This window comes from Enhydra lutris, unplaced genomic scaffold, assembly GCF_002288905.1.
Source record: "Enhydra lutris kenyoni isolate GAN:26980312 unplaced genomic scaffold, ASM228890v2 scaffoldscaffold9, whole genome shotgun sequence".
In the NCBI taxonomy this organism is placed as follows: Eukaryota; Metazoa; Chordata; class Mammalia; order Carnivora; family Mustelidae; genus Enhydra; species Enhydra lutris.
The window spans coordinates 12718449-12732964 of record NW_019154093.1 but is presented as its reverse complement, the minus strand read 5'-3'; the positions used below and the strand labels follow the sequence as shown (position 1 = coordinate 12732964).

Sequence of the window (14516 nt, the reverse complement as noted above, 5' to 3'; positions counted from 1 at the left end):
GCCTTAACTAAGCTCAGGGTCCAAGTCCCTACTCTGCTGTGTCGGGTATACTTGGGCCCAAGCTTAAGCTTGTCGAATAAACCCTCGTGTGATTGCATCGGTGTCGACTCCTTGGTGGTCTCTCAGATGTGAAAACTCGGGTGTAACATGCTTCTCCCCACTGAGCTGCTGCCTGGTGAAGAAGAAGCCATGGCGCTCCGGGTCACCAGGAACACAAAAGTTATTGTTGGGGAAAATACGGCGAAGATCAGCATGGCAGGCCAAAGTGCATGCCTCTGGCCATGACTGCAGCCTCCAAGCCCGGGCTGAGGCCAAAACAGCCCTCAGAGACATTGGTAACAAAGTCAGCGAACAACCATAGGCCAAATTGCCTCTGAAAAAGGAAGCAAAAACTTTGGTTCCTGGAAAAGTTATTGCTAAAAAAAAATACCTAAATCTCTGGAGAAGGCACCCGAGCCTGTGCCAGAACCTGAGCCCGTTAAAGAAGAAAAACCTTCACCTGAGCTTATTTTGGTTTCTACTCCTTCTCCAAGCCCAATGGAAACATCTGGATGTGCCCCTGCAGAAGAATACCAGGGCACCTGGGTGGCTCAGTGGGTTAAAGCCTCTGCCTTAGGCTCAGGTCATGATCCCAGGGTCCTGGGATCGAGCCCCGCAACAGGCTCTCTGCTCGGCAGGGATCCTACTTCCTGCTCTCTCTGTCTGCCTCTCTGCCTACTTGTGATCTCTCGCTCTGTCAAATAAATAAATAAAATCTTAAAAAAAAAAAAAAAGAATACCTGTGTCAGGTGTTCTCTGATGTAGTTCTTGCAGTGAATGATGTGAGTGCCGAAGATGGAGCTGATCCAAATCTTTGTAGCGAGTATGTGAAAGATATTTATGCTCATCTGAGACAACCTGAGGAAGAGCAAGCCATCAGACCACAATACCTACCGAGTCACGAAGTCACTGGAAACATGAGAGCTTTCCTTATTGACTGGGTAGTACAGGTTCAGATGAAATTCAGGTTCCTTCAGGAGACCATGTACATGACCGTTTCCATTATTGATCGGTTCATGCAGAATAATCGTGTGCCCAAGAAGATGCTGCAGCTGGTTGGTGTCCCTGCCATGATTATTGCAAGCAAGTATGAAGAAATGTACCCTCCCCGAAACTGGTGACTTTGCCTTCGTGACTGACAACACTTAACACTAAGCACCAAATCAGACAGATGGAAATGAAGACTCTAAGATCTTTAAATTTTGGTCTGGGCCGCCCGCTACCCTTGCATCTAAGCTCGGAGAGGTTGATGTTGAGCAACATCCTTTGGCCAAATCCCTGATGGAGCTAACTGTGTTGGGCCATGATACGGGGCACTTTCTTCCTTCTCAGATGGCAGCAGGAGCTTTTCGCTTAGCACTGAAAATTCTCAATAACAGTGAGTGGACACCAACTCTACAGCATTATCTATTATACCCTGAAGAGTCCTTTCTAAGTGTTATACAACACCTGGCTAAGAAGATAGTCATGGTGAATGGTGGGCTTACAAAGCACATGACCATCAAGAACAAGTATGCCACATGTAAGCACACGAAGGTTGGCACTCTGCCGCAGCTAAATTCTGCACTAGTTCAAGATTTAGCCAAGGCTGTGGCAAAGGTGTAACTTGTAAACATACCTTGGAGTACTATAATAACTGCAAATGAAATTGACACCGTGGGCCATCTGTACATACTATATGTTACCTTTACTGACTTTCAATAAAGTTTGTAGTCCTTTTTACTTATACCTTAAGAAAACAAACAAATAAAACAACAACAACAAAAAAAGGGCACCCGGGTAGCTCAGTTGGTTGGGCAGCTGCCTTCGGGTCAGGTCATGATCTCAGGGTCCTGGGATCAAGTCCCACATCGGGCTCTTCACTCAGCATGGAGTCTGCTTCTCCTTCTCCCTCTGCCTTCTGCTCCCCCTGCTTGTACTCTCTCTCTCTCTGTATCAAATAAATAAATAAAATCTTAAAAAACAAAAAAAAGAAAGTGCTGAGGGAGGCTGGGAGTAGAATGAATGGACTCCACTTCTTGATTCGACTATTTTACCATGCTTAACCCCAAGAAAAGTTTGACACCTATATTAGTTTCCAAATATAGCTGTAACATGTAGTATTTCCTGTTAATGCTGTAACAAATGACCATAAACTTAACATGAACTCTGTGGCTTGAAATAACACAAATTAATTATTATTATTATTATTTTAAGTAATCTCTACAGCCAGCGTGGAGCTCGAACTCACAACCCTGAGGTCAAGAGTCACATGCCTTGCCAACTGAGCCAGCCAGGCACCCCACAAATTCATTATCTTACAGTCCTAGAGGTCAGAAGTCTAAAAATGGCCTTATGGTGCCAAAATCAAGTGCCGACAGGGCTTCACTCCTTCTGAAAACTCAAGGGAGAATCAGTCCCTGGCCTGTTTTAGCTTTTAGGGGCAATCCACATTCCTTGCCTCATGGCCTTCACAGTGGCATAACAACAACCACTACAACCTTTAAACTATTCTTATTTTATAGTAAATTTTTTTTATTTTTTAAATTTTTTATTTTTTTATTAACATATAATGCATTATTAGCCCCAGGGGTACAGGTCCGTGGATCGCCAGGTTTACACATTTCAGAGCACTCACCATAGCACATACCTTCCCCAATGTCCATCACCCAACACCACCCCACAACCCTCAGTTTGTTGTATGAGATTATGAGTCTCTTACGGTTTCTCTCCCTCCCGATCCCATCTTGTTTCATTTATTCCTTTCCTACCCCCCTAAACTATTCTTATTTTAAAACCTTTCATTTAATCACACTTACCAAACCCCTTCTGCCATGTGAGGCGACGTACTCGCAGGTTCCGGGGGTTAGAACATGAACATCTTTGGACGGTCATTCGTTATTCCATCTACCACAAACCCCTACGATGAAAAAGTGACATCTGCTGACAGATCAGTCTTACCTATTTTCTTTATACTACACAGGACATTCTGAATCTAAACATTTTGACAGCCTCAGACAATCATTTCTCCCTTTCTCAAAAGAAGATAATAAGAAAATTCTCTAATAAGCCCTTTTAAGCAACTTATGTCAACTTTCTGGTATTTTGCCCATAAAAATGAGCAAAATTTTCCTCACTAATTTTAGTGCTATTATTCCTAGGAGCAATTTGGAACATGTGGGTTAAATAGTCCATGTAGTTGATTTCCTAGCCTTTATCCAGGTTCACAGGGCCGTAATGGCTCTCATAACCTGTTCCTTTTCTGTGCTTTTCCATCCTGACAGTATAAGGTCCATCAGTCAATTATGTCAATCAGAGACTCTCCAACTCTGTGTCCCATAAGGTGCGCCCACCGTATTAGACTTAAAGTTAAATAATTTGGACTTTTCCCAAATAGGAACAAAAGTTACAGTGATGAATAGATTATTATATATTTCAAAAATGTTCCCCATTCATCCTCCTTACACTGGTGCCTCCTACTGCTTGCCTGTCAGCACATGCTAGCTCACAACAAAAGGAATGAATAGGAAGCCAATTAAAATTAATAGAAAAAGTCAGAGATAAGAATAACAGATCATGGGGCGCCTGGGTGGCTCAGTGGGTTAAAGCCACTGCCTTCGGCTCAGGTCATGATCCCAGGGTCCTAGCATCGAGCCCCATGTCGGGCTTCCTGCTTAGCAGGGAGCCTGCTTCCTCCTCTCTCTCTGCCTGCCTCTCTGCCTACTTGTGATCTCCGCCTGTCAAATAAATAAATAAAATCTTAAAAAAAAAAAAAAAGAATAACAGATCATGCCTGGTTCGACAGCTCAGGGAGCTCTTCTGTAATTGTATGTTCCATACATCGAACAGAGGAACATTTTGCTAACCAAATGCCTTATCACTGTAAGGGCCTACTTAGACAGAGTGAGCCATTTTGTTGTTTATGCAGTAAACTTAGATTGAACCTGCCCCTTCCCCCAAGAGGAAAGCGCTTAGAAACAGAATTGGTGAAATACGGCCAAATAGCCCGGATAACAGAGTCCAGATTCAAGGACGTGTCCGGCCAGATGGAAACGTCCAATCAAGGGAAAGCGCACATATTACCTCCCTAACCGCCAAGGACGTGTTCAGCCAGGTGGAGACGTCCAATCAAGTAAAAGCGCACGTATTACCCGCCAGAGAGCGTGAGCCCCCGCCTTTTGGGCACCAGACAAAGGCGCCAATTCTAGCCAAGGTCATTGGCTGAATTAGATGACTATCATGGGGTAGAATGTAATTCAATTGGCCACCTGTGTGTGGCCAGGCTCAACCACATGGCCTTTACTCTATAAAAGTTAATCTGCGAGACTGGGAGGGGTCGCCTCTTTGCAAGAGACGGCCCTGGCCAGTCAGTTTGATTCTCGATGCTTGGCGCGAAATAAAGCTTTGCTTGACCTTTGCTTTGTATCAGTCTCGTCCTTTTGTCTACGGACCCTTTCAATCACATCAAGGACTCTAGATGTAAAGGATAAATATCTTTTGCTAAATTATGATGGACCCTACCACTATTTCTTCATTGCATTGCAGAATCTTAACAAAAGCATACCATTTTGTCTTGTAAAAGACTAATTTAATCCAGGACGGGCAAGAATATGGGCTTTAGAGCTCAGTAAATCTGAGTGTCAACATCTTCCTAGCTGCATGACTGTGAAAACATTCCTTAACTGAACAATTTGAGTTAGTTAAGAATTATATTTGGTTGCTCATAGGTCATAAAGCCGCTGAAATGTGAAAGAGGCTGGTTTCTCCCTCAAAATAAGGAAGTGCAGAGTTAGGTGGTTCAGGAGGGGGATGGTGGCTCCCTGATCATTACATTTCTAGGTTCTTCCTTTTGGCATGCCGCCATCATCTTTAGCACGTTCTAGGTCACTCATGGTCTAATACGGCTTTTGAAGCTCCGGTCACCGGATCTGCTTTCCAAAAAGTAGGAAGGACGAAAGGCAGAAGGACAACAAACGCTTTCCTGGAAGCCCCCCACAGTGACTTCTGTGTGCATCTCATTGGTGGCTCCCATCTGCAGGGTAAATGCGAAATGTAGTTTCCGCTCTGCACACGCTGCTCGGAATTTGGAAGGAAAGAATCATATTAGATCCTGTGTAGAGAGTCCTAAACCATTCCCAGTGTCCATGATTCCGAACTTCTTCTAGTAATGGATTTCCCACCATACCTCTCTAACACTAGTTTCCCCTTGGCATGTGGCCACTGAGTAGAGGTTATATTTTTCAGCCCCTCCAGCAGTCAGTTGTGGCCGTGTGACTATGATCTTTCTGGACAGCAGGACACACACTGAAGGCTTTGTGTGGACTCTCCTTAAAGGAACTGCCTGTCCTTCATCCTTTCCTTCTCCTTCCCACAGGCTGGGGCGTGCGTGTGTAGTGGCGAGCCAGCTTTTACCAAATAGGTGAGGACAGAACCCTGGATGATTCAATGGTGGAGGAACGAGATGGAAGGTCCGGGGTCCCTGGATAACTGAGGGAAGCGGAGACGCCCGCCCTCCTGGACTTTCTGCCTGTCTCTGTTGTGTTCTGTGAGAGAGAAATAAACCTGTAGCTTGTTCAAACCACTGTATTTTGTTGTCTCTTTGTTACAGCAAGTTAGCCTGTATCCTAAGGAATACAGGCCATCTTTCTATGCCTCAATTTATTTTTCTGTAAAATGCCAATGGCATTATGTACTCCACTGGGTTATATAACAAGAATTAAAAATAATATAAAGGGGCACCTGCGTGGCTCAGTCGGTTAAGCGGCTGCCTTCCGCTTAGGTCATGATCCCAGGGTCCTGGGATCGAGCCCCACAGGGAGCTTCCTGCTCAGTGGGGGGCCTGCTTCTCTCTCTCTCTCTCTCTCTGCCTGCTGCTCTGTCTACTTGTGTTCTCTCTCTCTCTCTGCCAAAAAAATAAATAAAATCTTTTTAAAAAAATAATATAAGGAAGGCACCTGGCAGGGCTTTTAGAAGTAAGGGTTATTAGCATAGGTTTCATGAGAGGATTCTGAGGAGCTGCGGATAGCACTTGGAGAAAATCGGCAGCTTGCTTCCCCATCAGTCTAATTGGGAACTATTCTGTGTGATTGGATTCTTGATTTAGCAACAAAAGCATAAGAACCATAAATGTCTTGGATTTTTTTTTAAAGATGTTATTTATTTATTTGACAGACAGAGATCACAAGTAGGCAAAGAGGCAGGCAGAGAGAGAGAGGAGGAAGCAGGCTCCCTGCGGAGCAGAGAGCCCGATGTGGGGCTCGATCCCCAGCACGCTGGGATCATGACCTGAGCCGAAGGCAGAGGCTTTAACCCACTGAGCCACCCAGGCGCCCCGAATGTCTTGGATTTAAATGCAAGGATGCTAGTTAGAATGTTTAGAAAATACCTCCTGATGCATTTTTCCCTTCTTAATAATTTAGATTATTTCCCTGCCTGGGGTAAGTCCTGGCACAGGGAAGTCCAGAACACAGAGATGCTGGATCTCAGTAGTAGACATCAGAACAGTTCTGCAAAAGATAAGGTAGGACCAGCTTTTCCTCAGCGGGCTTGAATAGTGGGATCAGGGAAGGTCACAGGATAGTGTGGGGTTCCTCCCCTGCTGTCATGAGTGGGGGGGGGGGGAACAGCCAGCAGGGAGTATAATTCTGAATTGACTAAATTCAATTTGAACTCATAGAGACATAAACATAATTAAAAGGTTTTTTCCCATGCTATTAGCAGAAGTAGAGGCTTAAGTCTAAGACAGAATTAGTTGTAGAAAATAATGAACATTGTATTCTTTTTCACATCTGAGTCACAGTATGCAAATTTCTATCCTGCCGCATGATACTTGCAAGGTCGGTACCAAAAAAGCACAAGTATAGTCAATTTCATTTATGAACAGAGATTCCATAATCTTAAATAAAACACTGACAAATTTAATCCATTAGGACAGTAAAAAGAATAATACATCACATCCAAGTAGCATTTAGCTCACAAATGCATGTGTTAATAGGATTTTAAATTGGAAGTTTCAGCCAGAAACCCTAAGGCAATAGATGTTATAACAAAGTTGTCAGCAGGCCATCTTGTAGGAGTCTCAAAGTAAATGGTCAAAAATGAGTTGCACATTTTCAGCTCCCTCACCCTCAGGGTATAAAGGTTGCTGTAAAACTTTGTGAAGAGGACTTTTCTGAAGAGAGCTAGGCTTTATCTCTCCTTCCCTCACAAGGAGCAGGGCTAGGGGATCCTTTCCCCTTCTCAAGTCAGGAGGGAACCATTTCAATGGGACTACCTGGAGACCTTGATCTATAACTCCTCCAGGTAGTAGGTCAGTGTCTGCCTTGTGTCTGCAACATGGGAAGAGCGGAGATGGGATGGCTGGCTGTTCAGACCACCCGGGAGGAGGGGAAATGATTATGTCAAGAGGTCTACATTCCAAGAGTTAGGGTGGAAGATTTCTTTGGAAGGAGAGCTGGCTTAACCCCTGTTAAATCTTGCCCAAGAGAATGGCTTGGAAGAGTCATGGGACACCAACAGAAAAAGCCATGATAGGGTTCCTGGGTGGCTCAGTGGGTTAAAGGTAAAGACCTGCCTTCGGCTCAGGTCATGATCTCGGGGTCCTGGAATCGAGTCCTGCATCGGGCTCTCTGCTCAGTGGGGAGGCTGCTTCCCCTCCTCTCTCTCTGCCTGCCTCTCTGCCTACTTGCGATCTCTGTCTGTCAAATAAATAAATAAAATCCTTAAAAAAAAAAAGACAGAGCCATGATGAAGAGGGCCACCACAAGAGCTGAGATGGGAGAAGCCAATGGGAAAAAATGGTATTGCCTGCACTGTGGCAAGCACAACAAAAGGTATCTACTGGGGACCTCTGCACAACCTGGAAACATAGCCCAGAAGGAAAGGGTCAGTTTGACTATTTGCCAGTCCCGAAGAACTTGAAACTATTTAATGAAAGTGTTTCTTTCCCAAACCTGAGAGAAAGTTCTTACTTGACTGTTCCAAAACTGAGAGAGCCACCTGGAAAAGGAGGTGATAACCTAGACAGGGAAAGAGAGCAGAACGGTGCCCCTCCTTTCCTCCCTCAGGTCCTGTTTTAAGTGTTCATGCAGAAAGTCCAAGTTAGAGGAGAGGAGTTTTGCCTTTAATAAAGTTTGGCATTTTGATTATTATCTGGAACTGGGCATTCCCATGCCTGAAGTAACACTGTCATTTATTGTGACCATGGGATCTTCTTATTATCTAAGAGTCATGTGAATGCCTGAGATTCATCAGGACCAGCGCGGAAAGCTTCCCCAATGAATCAATTTTAAAGGCAGATTGTGAGTGAGATCCAAAATGCATGGAATATTTAAAAATTGGTACATTGGGTCCCATCAACATTTAAAAATTTGGTGGTGTATCCACACAATGGAATGCTTATCAGCCATAAAAAGGTATGCACTTGTGATATGTACAATAACACGGATGAATCTTACAAACATTATGCTCAGCAAGAAAAGCCAGAGACAAAAGAATACATACTATATGATTTTATTAATATGATAGTCTAGAAAAGGGAATACTAACCTGCAGCGACAGGTAGCAGATTAGTGATTGCCTGGGGCCGTGATGCTCCTTGCAGCATTATTCCTAAGAACCCCAAAATGGAAAAAACCCAAATGTCCATCAACTGATGCATAGATAAATAAAATGTGGTATTTTGGGGTTATAAAAAGGAATGAAATACTGATACATTCTACAATTTGGATGACTCTTGAAACCTGCTGCTAAGTAAAAGCAGTTGGACACAAAGTATGTTGGACACATGTATGATCCCAGTTATATGAACTGTCCAGAATAGGCAAATCTATAGAGAAGGAAGGTAGATTAATAGTTGTCTAGGACTGGGAGAAGGACTGGAGTGAAAAGGGGATGAGGTTTCTTCTGGGGATGATGACAATTTCCCCAAATTGTGTGATGATTGTACTACTCTGTGAATATATTAAAAACCATTGACTTGTGCATTTAATTTATTTTTTAATTAAATTTTTAATTAAATTTATTTTTAATTTTAAATTAAATTTAAATTTAAGTTAAATTAGATTTAAATAATTAATTTTAAATATCAAAAAATTTTTTTAAGATTTTATTTTTAAGTAATCTCTATACCCAACATGGCTTGAACTCACAAACCTGAGATCAAGAGTTGCATGCTCTACTGACTGAGCCAGCCTGGCATACAAAAAATATACATTTTTGATTAATTAAAAACCTAAGTGTAAAAAAATGCTATGAAATTATTAGAAAAAAAATTATAGACAAATGTTCTTGGCCTTAGGAGTAAGGAAAATCTTGGTGAGGGAGATTCAAATAGAAAAAAAAACCTTCAGAGAGAAGTGATACATTGACTATATCACTATTAAAAACTTCTGTAAAACAATAGATACCATAAGTAAAGCTAAAGGCAGCACACTGAGAAAAAAATATTTGTAGTATATTTGTTAGGAAATTAAGACTCATTGTGTATAAGGAACTCCTATACTTAATAAACAAACAAGAAAATAGGATACCAACAATTTACAAATGGAAAAACACAAATGGCCAATATACATATTAAAACACACATTTGACCAATTCTTCCAGGAATCAGGGAAATTTAATTTAAAATAAATTTCAAGGGCACCCAGCTGGCTCCATTAAAAGAGCATGAGCTCAGGGTTGTGAATTCGAGCCGCATGTTGGGTGTAGAGATTATTTAAAAGCAAAATCTTTTTAAAATTTTTTCACCTATTAGGGGCACTTGGGTGGCTCAGTGGGTTTAAGGCTATGCCTTCGGCTCAGGCCATGGTCCCAGGGTCCTGGGATAGAGCCCCACATTGGGCTCCCTGCTCGGCAGGGAGCCTGCTTCCCCCCCAACCCCCACAGCCTGCCTCTCTGCCCACTTGTAATCTCCATCTGTCAAATAAAGAAATAAATAAAAAATCTTAAAAAAAAGAAATATAAGATATTAAAATTATATTGCCACTAGGGCCCTATCTTTAAAAAAAAAATTCACCTATTAGATCAGAATTTAAGATTGTTAATATTAAGTGTTAGAAAGGATGTGAAAAGCATTCACAAAGTTGAAACGCCTAATCCTCATAGAGACTGCTGATAGGAATGTAAATTGGCACAGCCACTTACTTGGGAGGCCAAGTGGCAGCCCTCCCTGAAATTTTAAATGTGTGTATACTATGACCTGGGAGCTCCCTCTCTCAGCATCTACCATAGTGAAGCACTTACAAGTGCACAAACTGGGGGCACCTGGGTGGCTCAGTTGGTTAAGCATCTTCCTTTGGCTCAGGTCATGATCTCAATGTCCTGGGATGGAGCCCCAGGTGTGGCTCCCCAGTCATCGGTCATCACGGAGTCTGCTTGTCCCCCTCTTCCTCCCCATCCCCATCTCTCCCACTGCCCCTCTCTGGTTTGTACTTTCTCTGTTTCTCAAATAAATGAATAACAACTTTATTTATTTGTTTTTAAAGATTTTATTTATTTGACAGAGAAAGAGATAGCGAGGGAGGGAACACAAGGAGGGGGAGTGGGAGAGGGAGAAGCAGGCTTCTGGCTGAGAAAGGAGCCTGACTCGGGGCTCAATCCCAGGACCCTGGGATCATGACCGGAGCTAAAGGCACAGGCTTACGGACTGAGCCACCCAGGTGCCACGAATAAAATCTTTAAAACAAAACAAAACAGGGGCACCTGGGTGGCTAAGTTGGTTAAGCCTCTGCCTTCGGCTTGGGTCATGATCTCAGGGTCTATAGAATCAAGTCCTACATGGGGCTCCTTGCTCAGCAGGAAGACTGCTTCTCCCTCTCCTTCTGCTCCTCTCTGCTTGTGCAATCTTTCTCTCTCTCAAATAAATTAAATCTTTAAAAAAAAACAAGTGGACAAGCTGCTCACATAAAAATGTTCATTGCAGCATTGCTCATCATAGGACAAACTGGGAAAAAATTTAAAGGTCTTAAGTTTTATCGGAAGTGGACTGCCTATGCACAATTTTAAAGAAAAGGTTGATTTTGCAGAGAATGACTTCCAGAATTTATTTTTGGTGACAAAACAAAGTTGCTGACCAATAGGGTTGGTATGATATCATTTAGTAAAAACAACCTCACACAAAACAATGTTATCTGCAATGTGTATATTTAAAACATAAGAGTTAAGGGCTGAGATCCTATCAAACTGAAAATAATAACCAATAATGGCATATTATTGAGTGCTTTCTACAAAACAACAACAACAAAACTGCTCTGAGCCCTTTGAAAGATTTTCCTCATTTAATCCTTACAATGACCCTCTAAGATATGTACCACTATCTTCTTCATGATGGTGAACTGAAGCTGAGAGAGGTTAAATGACTTTTCAAGTCATGAGTAAGTTGCAGAATCAAGATTTGAATTTATAAATAATGTCTCTTATATGTAGAATCTAAAGTAGTCAAACTTATAGAAGAGAGTAGTCCGGTGGTTAGCGGGGCTGGGGGGAGAGGGAAACTGGAAGGTGATGGTCACAGAACACAAAGTTTCAGTTATGCAAGATATGTAAGTTCTGAAAATCTGTTCTACAGCATAGTGCCAATAGCTAGCACTATTTTTTTTTAAGATTTAAAAAAAAATTTATTTGACAGAGATCACAAGTAGGCAGAGAGGCAGGTGGAAAGAGAGGAGGAAGCAGGCCCCCCTCGGAGCAGAGAGCCCGATGCAGGGCTTGATCCCAGGACCCTGAGATCACGACCCGAGCCAAAGGCAGAGGCTTTAACCTACTGAGCCACCCAGGCGCCCCTTTATTTTATTTTTTAAAGACTGATTGATTGATTGATTTGAGAGAGGGGGCAGAGGAAGACGGAGAAGGAGAGAAGCAGACTTCCTGAGCGTGGAGCCCTACATGGGACTCAGTCCTGGGGACCCAGAGATCATGGGGTCCTGGGGACCTCAGAGAGCCACACCAAGAATTGATTGCTTAACCTCCTGAGCCACCCAGGCACCCCACCATATTGTATTTTACACTTAAATTTTGCTAAGAGGGGCCACCTGGGTGGCTCAGTCATTAAGCATCTACCTTCGTTCAGATCAGGTCATGATCCCGGGGTCCTAGGTCTGAGCCCTGCATCGGGCTCCCTGCTGGGTAGGGAGCCTGCTTCTCCCTCTCCCACTCCCCCTGCTTGTATTCCCTCTCTTGCCATCTCTCTCTCTCTTTCTCTGTCAAATAAATAAATAAAATCTTTTAAAAAGAGTGTTTTTGGTAAGAGGGTAGATGCTATGTCAAATGTTCTTAACACAAAACAAAAATAATAATAAAGAGGAAGGAAGAGAAAACTTTGGGGGAGGATGGAAACATCTATGGGTTTGATGGTGGCAATGATTTCACAGGCATATATTTAATTCCAAACTCATTGAATTGTATGTCTTAAATATATATCTCTTTTTACATGTTAATCATACATCAATAAAGTGGTTCTTTTTTTTTTTTTTAAGAGAAAAAAATCAAAACCCAAACCCAAACCAACCAAACAAAAGATTTGAACTTGGACAATCTCGCTCCATAGCCATAGGTCTTAACTTTCGTTATGTGTGGGGAAGGGGAGGGGCACCCATATTACTTTGGTTATACGTGGGTGGCTCAGTCTGTTAGGTAACTGGCTCTTGATTTTCAGCTCAGGTAATGATCTCGGGGTCATGAGATGGGGCCCTGCATCACATTCCACACTCGGTGGGGAGTCTACTTGAGGTTCTCTCCCCCTCTGCCCCCACCCCCACTCTCTCTCTCTCTCTCAAATAAATAAATAAATCTTTAAAAATTTTAAAAAATATATGTGGGGAGAGGGAACTAGCATTGGGATGGTGGTAAAAGAAACCATGGCCTAATTTGTAATGTCTTTATTCTGTTTAAAGGTGCATTACTTTTTTTTTTTTTTTAAGATTTTATCTTTTTTTATTTGAGCGAGAGCGAACGAGCAAGAGAGAGAGGGGAGCCCTACACGGAGCTTGCTTCCAGGACCCCAGAATCATGACCTGGGCTAAAGGCAGATACCTAACTGACTGAGCTACCTAGGCACCCTGTAAGAGTGTATTAATTAAAAAAAAAAAAAAAAAAGTAAAGGTGCATTTTTTTGGTGTCAAAATTTATTAAAAAATAAATATGGCAATTTATTAATTATTATAGAAGCTGAAAGAGATAACTCCTATCCCACTGTGTTATTTTTATTTTTTATTTATTTATTTTTAAAATTGTATTTATTTGACAGAGACAGACACTGGGAGAGAGACACAAGCAGGGAGCGAGGGAGTGGGTGAAGCAGGCTTCCCGCTGAGCAGGGAACCCAGTGCGGAGCTCAATCCGAGGACCCTGGGATGACCCAAGCCTAAAGCAGACGCTTCACGACTGAGCCACCCAGGTGCCTCTCCACTGTGTTATTTTTAGAAATGACATCAGCATAGGCTTTTCAGGAAGTGCTTAGAAACTACAGATGACCACTCTCTGAGCTGACAACTTAATGTAAGATGAATAAAATGCATTCAATTTTGAAACTGCTGTATGCTAAATTCGAAATTAAGACAAACTCAAGTACCTCTTTCTTTAGTCTCACCATAACCGATTTCAACTTCTTTCCTGCTCTGACACTTTCCAGGAGAAGAAATCCATGCTCTATTTCCTGGCCATGTTTTGCTGAATTTGCTCCCATTTCATCCTCTGCCCAGGATGCTTGTACCCTCACGTCCTCGGTTCACTCAGTCCTTCAGGGAGTCACCTGTACCTCGTTCCATGCCTAGCATGGAGGCCTTTAATATGTGTTAATAGACCTTGGAATGATTACCGAGGAAGTCTTCTTATCCAACAGATCAGGACCAGAAATTGAATAATTCTGTTAAAGAAAGAAAGCACAAAATGGGGCCCATACTTACTTTAAATATTTCATTTTAACTTCAAACATATTTAGATATATTCACTCACGAATGTTTGACATAAGGCAAGGTTGAGAAGGAGTCCTCTGTTTGGAGCTCTGCATTATCTTTCTTGAGCAACCTACACCCACAACATGCATTTTGATGATTTCCATTTTGGGTTTCTTTTTTTTTTCTGTTTCTTGCTTTCTATTTTTTTTTTTTTAAATAGGCTCCACGCCCAACGTGGGGCTTGAACTCAGGACCCTGAGGTCCAGAGTTGCATGCTACACGGACTAAGCCAGCCAGGTGCCCCCACTTTGGGTTTCTTTATAGTGGGCCAAGAACTTCAACACATGTGATAAGGAAATCTGTGTGCAGGACTTGAAATTACTGTGCTGTGAATTACTTACCCAACTTTTTACAATTGTTTGGCCCACGCTTGTCTCAATGGTAGTTTTGTTTTTGTTTTTCTGTTTTTCCGTGACTCAGCTTTTACTGGATCTTTTCAAAGCATTCCACTTAGTTTAGGGAAAAAAAAGAAAACTCTAATGAAATGTTGCAAACATGCAAGGAGAAAAACAGAAGGAACACCTGTGCCCACATTCAGCTGTATAA

At 42.4% G+C, this 14516-nt stretch overlaps 1 pseudogene; it reads left to right on the top strand.

Moving 5' to 3' along the window:
* The first annotated feature begins 189 nt into the window (after positions 1 to 189).
* On the top strand, positions 190 to 1644 carry LOC111143686 (annotated as a pseudogene).
* Positions 1645 to 14516: the final 12872 nt, after the last annotated feature.